The sequence below is a fragment of the Ascaphus truei genome, chromosome 7 (genome assembly GCF_040206685.1).
Source record: "Ascaphus truei isolate aAscTru1 chromosome 7, aAscTru1.hap1, whole genome shotgun sequence".
Classification (NCBI taxonomy): domain Eukaryota; kingdom Metazoa; phylum Chordata; class Amphibia; order Anura; family Ascaphidae; genus Ascaphus; species Ascaphus truei.
In genome coordinates, this window is record NC_134489.1 from 110,486,050 (window position 1) to 110,497,140 (window position 11,091).

Below are 11,091 nucleotides of genomic sequence, written 5' to 3' on the forward strand. Positions count from 1 at the left end.
GAGGGGGGTTTGGGTAGTGTCGTAGTATAAAATCTTTGTTGTACAAATTTATTTTGCTGCTGACAATTTGCAAATAAATAATTTACTGCAAAGCAATTTGCAGGTTTGTGGCTGACACAGGAGGCTCGATGCATAATAACATCCAGGAAACCCGCGCGTTATCCCGCGGGATGGAAGCGAGAGGCCAGGTGTTCAATCACCGAAACAGGGAGCGCGGGGCGTGCGGTGACACGCCGTTATTGTGACCATGATACAGGGAGCGGGGGGCGTGCGGTGACACGCCGTTATTGTGACCATGATACAGGGAGCGGGGGGCGTGCGGTGACACGCCGTTATTGTGACCATGATACAGGGAGCGGGGGGGGGGGTGTGTGGTGACACGCCGTTATTGTGACCATGATACAGGGAGCGGGGGGGCCGTGCGGTGACACGCCGTTATTGTGACCATGATACAGGGAGCGGGGGGGGGGGGTGTGTGGTGACACGCCGTTATTGTGACCATGATACAGGGAGCGCGGGGCGTGCGGTGACACGCCGTTATTGTGACCATGATACAGGGAGCGGGGGGCGTGCGGTGACACGCCGTTATTGTGACCATGATACAGGGAGCGGGGGCCGTGCGGTGACACGCCGTTATTGTGACCATGATACAGGGAGCGGGGGGCGTGCGGTGACACGCCGTTATTGTGACCATGATACAGGGAGCGGGGGGGGGGGTGTGTGGTGACACGCCGTTATTGTGACCATGATACAGGGAGCGGGGGGGCCGTGCGGTGACACGCCGTTATTGTGACCATGATACAGGGAGCGGGGGGGGGGGGTGTGTGGTGACACGCCGTTATTGTGACCATGATACAGGGAGCGCGGGGCGTGCGGTGACACGCCGTTATTGTGACCATGATACAGGGAGCGGGGGGGCGTGCGGTGACACGCCGTTATTGTGACCATGATACAGGGAGCGGGGGCCGTGCGGTGACACGCCGTTATTGTGACCATGATACAGGGAGCGGGGGGGGGGTGTGCGGTGACACGCCGTTATTGTGACGATGATAGAGGGAGCGGGGGGGGGCGTGCGGTGACACGCCGTTATTGTGACCATGATACAGGGAGCGCGGGGCGTGCGGTGACACGCCGTTATTGTGACCATGATACAGGGAGCGCGGGGCGTGCGGTGACACGCCGTTATTGTGACCATGATACAGGGAGCGGGGGGCGTGCGGTGACACGCCGTTATTGTGACCATGATACAGGGAGCGGGGGGCGTGCGGTGACACGCCGTTATTGTGACCATGATACAGGGAGCGGGGGGCGTGCGGTGACACGCCGTTATTGTGACCATGATACAGGGAGCGGGGGGCGTGTGGTGACACGCCGTTATTGTGACCATGATACAGGGAGCGGGGGGCGTGCGGTGACACGCCGTTATTGTGACGATGATACAGGGAGCGGGGGGCGTGCGGTGACACGCCGTTATTGTGACGATGATACAGGGAGCGGGGGGGGGGGTGTGCGGTGACACGCCGTTATTGTGACCATGATACAGGGAGCGGGGGGGGGGCGTGCGGTGACACGCCGTTATTGTGACGATGATACAGGGAGCGGGGGGCGTGCGGTGACACGCCGTTATTGTGACCATGATACAGGGAGCGGGGGGCGTGCGGTGACACGCCGTTATTGTGACCATGATACAGGGAGCGGGGGGCGTGCGGTGACACGCCGTTATTGTGACCATGATACAGGGAGCGGGGGGCGTGCGGTGACACGCCGTTATTGTGACCATGATACAGGGAGCGGGGGGCGTGCGGTGACACGCTGTTATTGTGACGATGATACAGGGAGCGCGGGGCGTGCGGTGACACGCCGTTATTGTGACCATGATACAGGGAGCGGGGGGCGTGCGGTGACACGCCGTTATTGTGACCATGATACAGGGAGCGGGGGGTGTGCGGTGACACGCCGTTATTGTGACGATGATACAGGGAGCGGGGGGCGTGCGGTGACACGCCGTTATTGTGACGATGATACAGGGAGCGGGGGGTGTGCGGTGACACGCCGTTATTGTGACGATGATACAGGGAGCGGGGGGCGTGCGGTGACACGCCGTTATTGTGACGATGATACAGGGAGCGGGGGGCGTGCGGTGACACGCTGTTATTGTGACGATGATACAGGGAGCGCGGGGCGTGCGGTGACACGCCGTTATTGTGACCATGATACAGGGAGCGGGGGGCGTGCGGTGACACGCCGTTATTGTGACCATGATACAGGGAGCGGGGGGTGTGCGGTGACACGCCGTTATTGTGACGATGATACAGGGAGCGGGGGGGCGTGCGGTGACACGCCGTTATTGTGACGATGATACAGGGAGCGGGGGGCGTGCGGTGACACGCCGTTATTGTGACGATGATACAGGGAGCGGGGGGTGTGCGGTGACACGCCGTTATTGTGACGATGATACAGGGAGCGGGGGGCGTGCGGTGACACGCCGTTATTGTGACGATGATACAGGGAGCGGGGGGCGTGCGGTGACACGCCGTTATTGTGACCATGATACAGGGAGCGGGGGGTGTGCGGTGACACGCCGTTATTGTGACGATGATACAGGGAGCGGGGGGCGTGCGGTGACACGCCGTTATTGTGACGATGATACAGGGAGCGGGGGGGGGGGTGTGCGGTGACACGCCGTTATTGTGACCATGATACAGGGAGCGGGGGGGGGGGCGTGCGGTGACACGCCGTTATTGTGACGATGATACAGGGAGCGGGGGGCGTGCGGTGACACGCCGTTATTGTGACCATGATACAGGGAGCGGGGGGCGTGCGGTGACACGCCGTTATTGTGACCATGATACAGGGAGCGGGGGGCGTGCGGTGACACGCCGTTATTGTGACCATGATACAGGGAGCGGGGGGCGTGTGGTGACACGCCGTTATTGTGACGATGATACAGGGAGCGGGGGGCGTGCGGTGACACGCCGTTATTGTGACCATGATACAGGGAGCGGGGGGGGGCGTGCGGTGACACGCCGTTATTGTGACGATGATACAGGGAGCGGGGAGCGTGCGGTGACACGCCGTTATTGTGACCATGATACAGGGAGCGGGGGGCGTGCGGTGACACGCCGTTATTGTGACCATGATACAGGGAGCGGGGGGCGTGCGGTGACACGCCGTTATTGTGACCATGATACAGGGAGCGGGGGGCGTGCGGTGACACGCCGTTATTGTGACGATGATACAGGGAGCGGGGGGCGTGCGGTGACACGCCGTTATTGTGACGATGATACAGGGAGCGGGGGGGGCGGTGACACGCCGTTATTGTGACGATGATACAGGGAGCGGGGGGGGCGTGCGGTGACACGCCGTTATTGTGACGATGATACAGGGAGCGGGGGGCGTGCGGTGACACGCCGTTATTGTGACGATGATACAGGGAGCGGGGGGCGTGCGGTGACACGCCGTTATTGTGACGATGATACAGGGAGCGGGGGGTGTGCGGTGACACGCCGTTATTGTGACCATGATACAGGGAGCGGGGGGCGTGCGGTGACACGCCGTTATTGTGACCATGATACAGGGAGCGGGGGGCGTGCGGTGACACGCCGTTATTGTGACGATGATACAGGGAGCGGGGGGCGTGCGGTGACACGCCGTTATTGTGACGATGATAGAGGGAGCGGGGAGCGTGCGGTGACACGCCGTTATTGTGACGATGATACAGGGAGCGGGGGGCGTGCGGTGACACGCCGTTATTGTGACGATGATACAGGGAGCGGGGGGCGTGCGGTGACACGCCGTTATTGTGACGATGATACAGGGAGCGGGGGGCGTGCGGTGACACGCCGTTATTGTGACGATGATACAGGGAGCGGGGGGCGTGCGGTGACACGCCGTTATTGTGACCATGATACAGGGAGCGGGGGGGGCGTGCGGTGACACGCCGTTATTGTGACCATGATACAGGGAGCGGGGGGGGGCGTGCGGTGACACGCCGTTATTGTGACCATGATACAGGGAGCGGGGGGCGTGCGGTGACACGCTGTTATTGTGACCATGATACAGGGAGCGGGGGGGGGGGGGGTGCGGTGACACGCCGTTATTGTGACCATGATACAGGGAGCGGGGGGGCGTGCGGTGACACGCCGTTATTGTGACCATGATACAGGGAGCGGGGGGCGTGTGGTGACACGCCGTTATTGTGACGATGATACAGGGAGCGGGGGGCGTGCGGTGACACGCCGTTATTGTGACCATGATACAGGGAGCGGGGGGCGTGCGGTGACACGCCGTTATTGTGACCATGATACAGGGAGCGGGGGGCGTGCGGTGACACGCCGTTATTGTGACGATGATAGAGGGAGCGGGGAGCGTGCGGTGACACGCCGTTATTGTGACGATGATACAGGGAGCGGGGGGCGTGCGGTGACACGCCGTTATTGTGACGATGATACAGGGAGCGGGGGGGCGTGCGGTGACACGCCGTTATTGTGACGATGATAGAGGGAGCGGGGAGCGTGCGGTGACACGCCGTTATTGTGACGATGATACAGGGAGCGGGGGGCGTGCGGTGACACGCCGTTATTGTGACGATGATACAGGGAGCGGGGGGCGTGCGGTGACACGCCGTTATTGTGACGATGATACAGGGAGCGGGGGGGTGCGGTGACACGCCGTTATTGTGACCATGATACAGGGAGCGGGGGGCGTGCGGTGACACGCCGTTATTGTGACGATGATACAGGGAGTGGGGGGCGTGCGGTGACACGCTGTTATTGTGACCATGATACAGGGAGCGGGGGGCGTGCGGTGACACGCCGTTATTGTGACCATGATACAGGGAGCGGGGGGCGTGCGGTGACACGCCGTTATTGTGACGATGATACAGGGAGCGGGGGGCGTGCGGTGACACGCCGTTATTGTGACGATGATACAGGGAGCGGGGGGCGTGCGGTGACACGCTGTTATTGTGACGATGATACAGGGAGCGGGGGGGGGGGGCGTGCGGTGACACGCCGTTATTGTGACGATGATACAGGGAGCGGGGGGCGTGCGGTGACACGCCGTTATTGTGACCATGATACAGGGAGCGGGGGGGCGTGCGGTGACACGCCGTTATTGTGACGATGATACAGGGAGCGGGGGGCGTGCGGTGACACGCCGTTATTGTGACCATGATACAGGGAGCGGGGGGCGTGTGGTGACACGCCGTTATTGTGACGATGATACAGGGAGCGGGGGGCGTGCGGTGACACGCTGTTATTGTGACGATGATACAGGGAGCGGGGGGGGTGCGGTGACACGCCGTTATTGTGACGATGATACAGGGAGCGGGGGGGGGGGCGTGCGGTGACACGCCGTTATTGTGACCATGATACAGGGAGCGGGGGGCGTGCGGTGACACGCTGTTATTGTGACGATGATACAGGGAGCGGGGGGGGGGGCGTGCGGTGACACGCCGTTATTGTGACGATGATACAGGGAGCGGGGGGCGTGCGGTGACACGCCGTTATTGTGACGATGATACAGGGAGCGGGGGGCGTGCGGTGACACGCCGTTATTGTGACGATGATACAGGGAGCGGGGGGCGTGCGGTGACACGCCGTTATTGTGACCATGATACAGGGAGCGGGGGGCGTGCGGTGACACGCCGTTATTGTGACCATGATACAGGGAGCGGGGGGTGTGCGGTGACACGCCGTTATTGTGACCATGATACAGGGAGCGGGGGGCGTGCGGTGACACGCCGTTATTGTGACGATGATACAGGGAGCGGGGGGCGTGCGGTGACACGCCGTTATTGTGACGATGATACAGGGAGCGGGGGGCGTGCGGTGACACGCCGTTATTGTGACCATGATACAGGGAGCGGGGGGCGTGCGGTGACACGCCGTTATTGTGACCATGATACAGGGAGCGGGGGGCGTGCGGTGACACGCCGTTATTGTGACGATGATACAGGGAGCGGGGGGCGTGCGGTGACACGCCGTTATTGTGACCATGATACAGGGAGCGGGGGGGCGTGCGGTGACACGCCGTTATTGTGACCATGATACAGGGAGCGGGGGGCGTGCGGTGACACGCCGTTATTGTGACCATGATACAGGGAGCGGGGGCCGTGCGGTGACACGCCGTTATTGTGACCATGATACAGGGAGCGGGGGGGGGGCGTGCGGTGACACGCCGTTATTGTGACGATGATACAGGGAGCGGGGGGCGTGCGGTGACACGCCGTTATTGTGACCATGATACAGGGAGCGGGGGGGCGTGCGGTGACACGCCGTTATTGTGACGATGATACAGGGAGCGGGGGGCGTGCGGTGACACGCCGTTATTGTGACGATGATACAGGGAGCGCGGGGCGTGCGGTGACACGCCGTTATTGTGACGATGATACAGGGAGCGGGGGGCGTGCGGTGACACGCCGTTATTGTGACGATGATACAGGGAGCGGGGGGCGTGCGGTGACACGCCGTTATTGTGACCATGATACAGGGAGCGGGGGGCGTGCGGTGACACGCCGTTATTGTGACGATGATACAGGGAGCGGGGGGCGTGCGGTGACACGCCGTTATTGTGACCATGATACAGGGAGCGGGGGGCGTGCGGTGACACGCCGTTATTGTGACGATGATACAGGGAGCGGGGGGCGTGCGGTGACACGCCGTTATTGTGACGATGATACAGGGAGCGCGGGGCGTGCGGTGACACGCCGTTATTGTGACGATGATACAGGGAGCGGGGGGCGTGCGGTGACACGCCGTTATTGTGACGATGATACAGGGAGCGGGGGGCGTGCGGTGACACGCCGTTATTGTGACCATGATACAGGGAGCGGGGGGCGTGCGGTGACACGCCGTTATTGTGACCATGATACAGGGAGCGGGGGGGGCGTGCGGTGACACGCCGTTATTGTGACGATGATACAGGGAGCGGGGGGCGTGCGGTGACACGCCGTTATTGTGACCATGATACAGGGAGCGGGGGGCGTGCGGTGACACGCCGTTATTGTGACGATGATACAGGGAGCGGGGGGCGTGCGGTGACACGCCGTTATTGTGACGATGATACAGGGAGCGGGGGGTGTGCGGTGACACGCCGTTATTGTGACCATGATACAGGGAGCGGGGGGCGTGCGGTGACACGCCGTTATTGTGACCATGATACAGGGAGCGGGGGGGGGCGGTGACACGCCGTTATTGTGACGATGATACAGGGAGCGGGGGGCGTGCGGTGACACGCCGTTATTGTGACGATGATACAGGGAGCGGGGAGCGTGCGGTGACACGCCGTTATTGTGACGATGATACAGGGAGCGGGGGGCGTGCGGTGACACGCCGTTATTGTGACGATGATACAGGGAGCGGGGGGCGTGCGGTGACACGCTGTTATTGTGACCATGATACAGGGAGTGGGGGGCGTGTGGTGACACGCCGTTATTGTGACGATGATACAGGGAGCGGGGGGCGTGCGGTGACACGCCGTTATTGTGACGATGATACAGGGAGCGGGGGGCGTGCGGTGACACGCCGTTATTGTGACGATGATACAGGGAGCGGGGGGCGTGCGGTGACACGCCGTTATTGTGACCATGATACAGGGAGCGGGGGGCGTGCGGTGACACGCCGTTATTGTGACGATGATACAGGGAGCGGGGGGCGTGCGGTGACACGCTGTTATTGTGACCATGATACAGGGAGCGGGGGGGCGTGCGGTGACACGCCGTTATTGTGACGATAATACAGGGAGCGGGGGGCGTGCGGTGACACGCCGTTATTGTGACGATGATACAGGGAGCGGGGGGCGTGCGGTGACACGCCGTTATTGTGACGATGATACAGGGAGCGGGGGCTGTGCGGTGACACGCCGTTATTGTGACGATGATACAGGGAGCGGGGGGTGTGCGGTGACACGCCGTTATTGTGACCATGATACAGGGAGCGGGGGGGGGGGGTGCGGTGACACGCCGTTATTGTGACGATGATACAGGGAGCGGGGGGGGGGGGTGCGGTGACACGCCGTTATTGTGACGATGATACAGGGAGCGGGGGGCGTGCGGTGACACGCCGTTATTGTGACCATGATACAGGGAGCGGGGGGGGGGTGCGGTGACACGCCGTTATTGTGACGATGATACAGGGAGCGGGGGGCGTGCGGTGACACGCCGTTATTGTGACCATGATACAGGGAGCGGGGGGGGGGGGTGCGGTGACACGCCGTTATTGTGACGATGATACAGGGAGCGGGGGGCGTGCGGTGACACGCCGTTATTGTGACGATGATACAGGGAGCGGGGGGCGTGCGGTGACACGCCGTTATTGTGACCATGATACAGGGAGCGGGGGGGGGGGCGTGCGGTGACACGCCGTTATTGTGACGATGATACAGGGAGCGGGGGGCGTGCGGTGACACGCCGTTATTGTGACCATGATACAGGGAGCGGGGGGCGTGCGGTGACACGCCGTTATTGTGACCATGATACAGGGAGCGGGGGGCGTGCGGTGACACGCCGTTATTGTGACCATGATACAGGGAGCGGGGGGCGTGCGGTGACACGCCGTTATTGTGACCATGATACAGGGAGCGGGGAGCGTGCGGTGACACGCCGTTATTGTGACGATGATACAGGGAGCGCGGGGCGTGCGGTGACACGCCGTTATTGTGACGATGATACAGGGAGCGGGGGGCGTGCGGTGACACGCCGTTATTGTGACGATGATACAGGGAGCGCGGGGCGTGCGGTGACACGCCGTTATTGTGACGATGATACAGGGAGCGGGGGGGGGGCGTGCGGTGACACGCCGTTATTGTGACGATGATACAGGGAGCGGGGGGCGTGCGGTGACACGCCGTTATTGTGACCATGATACAGGGAGCGGGGGGCGTGCGGTGACACGCCGTTATTGTGACCATGATACAGGGAGCGGGGGGGGGGGTGCGGTGACACGCCGTTATTGTGACGATGATACAGGGAGCGGGGGGGCGTGCGGTGACACGCCGTTATTGTGACCATGATACAGGGAGCGCGGGGCGTGCGGTGACACGCCGTTATTGTGACCATGATACAGGGAGCGGGGGGGGCGTGCGGTGACACGCCGTTATTGTGACGATGATACAGGGAGCGGGGGGCGTGCGGTGACACGCCGTTATTGTGACGATGATACAGGGAGCGAGGGGAGTGCGGTGACACGCCGTTATTGTGACGATGATACAGGGAGCGGGGGGGGCGTGCGGTGACACGCCGTTATTGTGACGATGATACAGGGAGCGGGGGGGGCGTGCGGTGACACGCCGTTATTGTGACGATGATACAGGGAGCGGGGAGCGTGCGGTGACACGCTGTTATTGTGACCATGATACAGGGAGCGGGGGGCGTGCGGTGACACGCCGTTATTGTGACGATAATACAGGGAGCGGGGGGCGTGCGGTGACACGCCGTTATTGTGACGATGATACAGGGAGCGGGGGGCGTGCGGTGACACGCCGTTATTGTGACGATGATACAGGGAGCGGGGGGCGTGCGGTGACACGCCGTTATTGTGACCATGATACAGGGAGCGGGGGGGGCGTGCGGTGACACGCCGTTATTGTGACGATGATACAGGGAGCGGGGGGCGTGCGGTGACACGCCGTTATTGTGACCATGATACAGGGAGCGGGGGGCGTGCGGTGACACGCCGTTATTGTGACGATAATACAGGGAGCGGGGGGCGTGCGGTGACACGCCGTTATTGTGACGATGATACAGGGAGCGGGGGGGCGTGCGGTGACACGCCGTTATTGTGATCATGATACAGGGAGCGGGGGGCGTGCGGTGACACGCCGTTATTGTGACGATGATACAGGGAGCGGGGGGGCGTGCGGTGACACGCCGTTATTGTGACGATGATACAGGGAGCGGGGGGGGCGTGCGGTGACACGCCGTTATTGTGACGATGATACAGGGAGCGGGGGGGGCGTGCGGTGACACGCTGTTATTGTGACGATGATACAGGGAGCGGGGGGGGGCGTGCGGTGACACGCCGTTATTGTGACCATGATACAGGGAGCGCGGGGCGTGCGGTGACACGCCGTTATTGTGACAATGATACAGGGAGCGGGGGGCGTGCGGTGACACGCCGTTATTGTGACCATGATACAGGGAGCGGGGGGCGTGCGGTGACACGCGTTATTGTGACCATGATACAGGGAGCGGGGGGGCGTGCGGTGACACGCCGTTATTGTGACGATGATACAGGGAGCGGGGGGCGTGCGGTGACACGCCGTTATTGTGACCATGATACAGGGAGCGGGGGGGGGGCGTGCGGTGACACGCCGTTATTGTGACCATGATACAGGGAGCGGGGGGCGTGCGGTGACACGCCGTTATTGTGACCATGATACAGGGAGCGGGGGGCGTGCGGTGACACGCCGTTATTGTGACCATGATACAGGGAGCGGGGGGCGTGCGGTGACACGCCGTTATTGTGACCATGATACAGGGAGCGGGGGGCGTGCGGTGACACGCCGTTATTGTGACGATGATACAGGGAGCGGGGGGCGTGCGGTGACACGCCGTTATTGTGACCATGATACAGGGAGCGGGGGGCGTGCGGTGACACGCCGTTATTGTGACCATGATACAGGGAGCGGGGGGGGGGGGTGCGGTGACACGCCGTTATTGTGACGATGATACAGGGAGCGGGGGGCGTGCGGTGACACGCCGTTATTGTGACGATGATACAGGGAGCGGGGGGCGTGCGGTGACACGCCGTTATTGTGACGATGATACAGGGAGCGGGGGGCGTGCGGTGACACGCCGTTATTGTGACCATGATACAGGGAGCGGGGGGGCGTGCGGTGACACGCCGTTATTGTGACGATGATACAGGGAGCGCGGGGGCGTGCGGTGACACGCCGTTATTGTGACCATGATACAGGGAGCGGGGGGCGTGCGGTGACACGCTGTTATTGTGACCATGATACAGGGAGCGGGGGGGCGTGCGGTGACACGCCGTTATTGTGACGATGATACAGGGAGCGCGGGGCGTGCGGTGACACGCCGTTATTGTGACCATGATACAGGGAGCGGGGGGCGTGCGGTGACACGCCGTT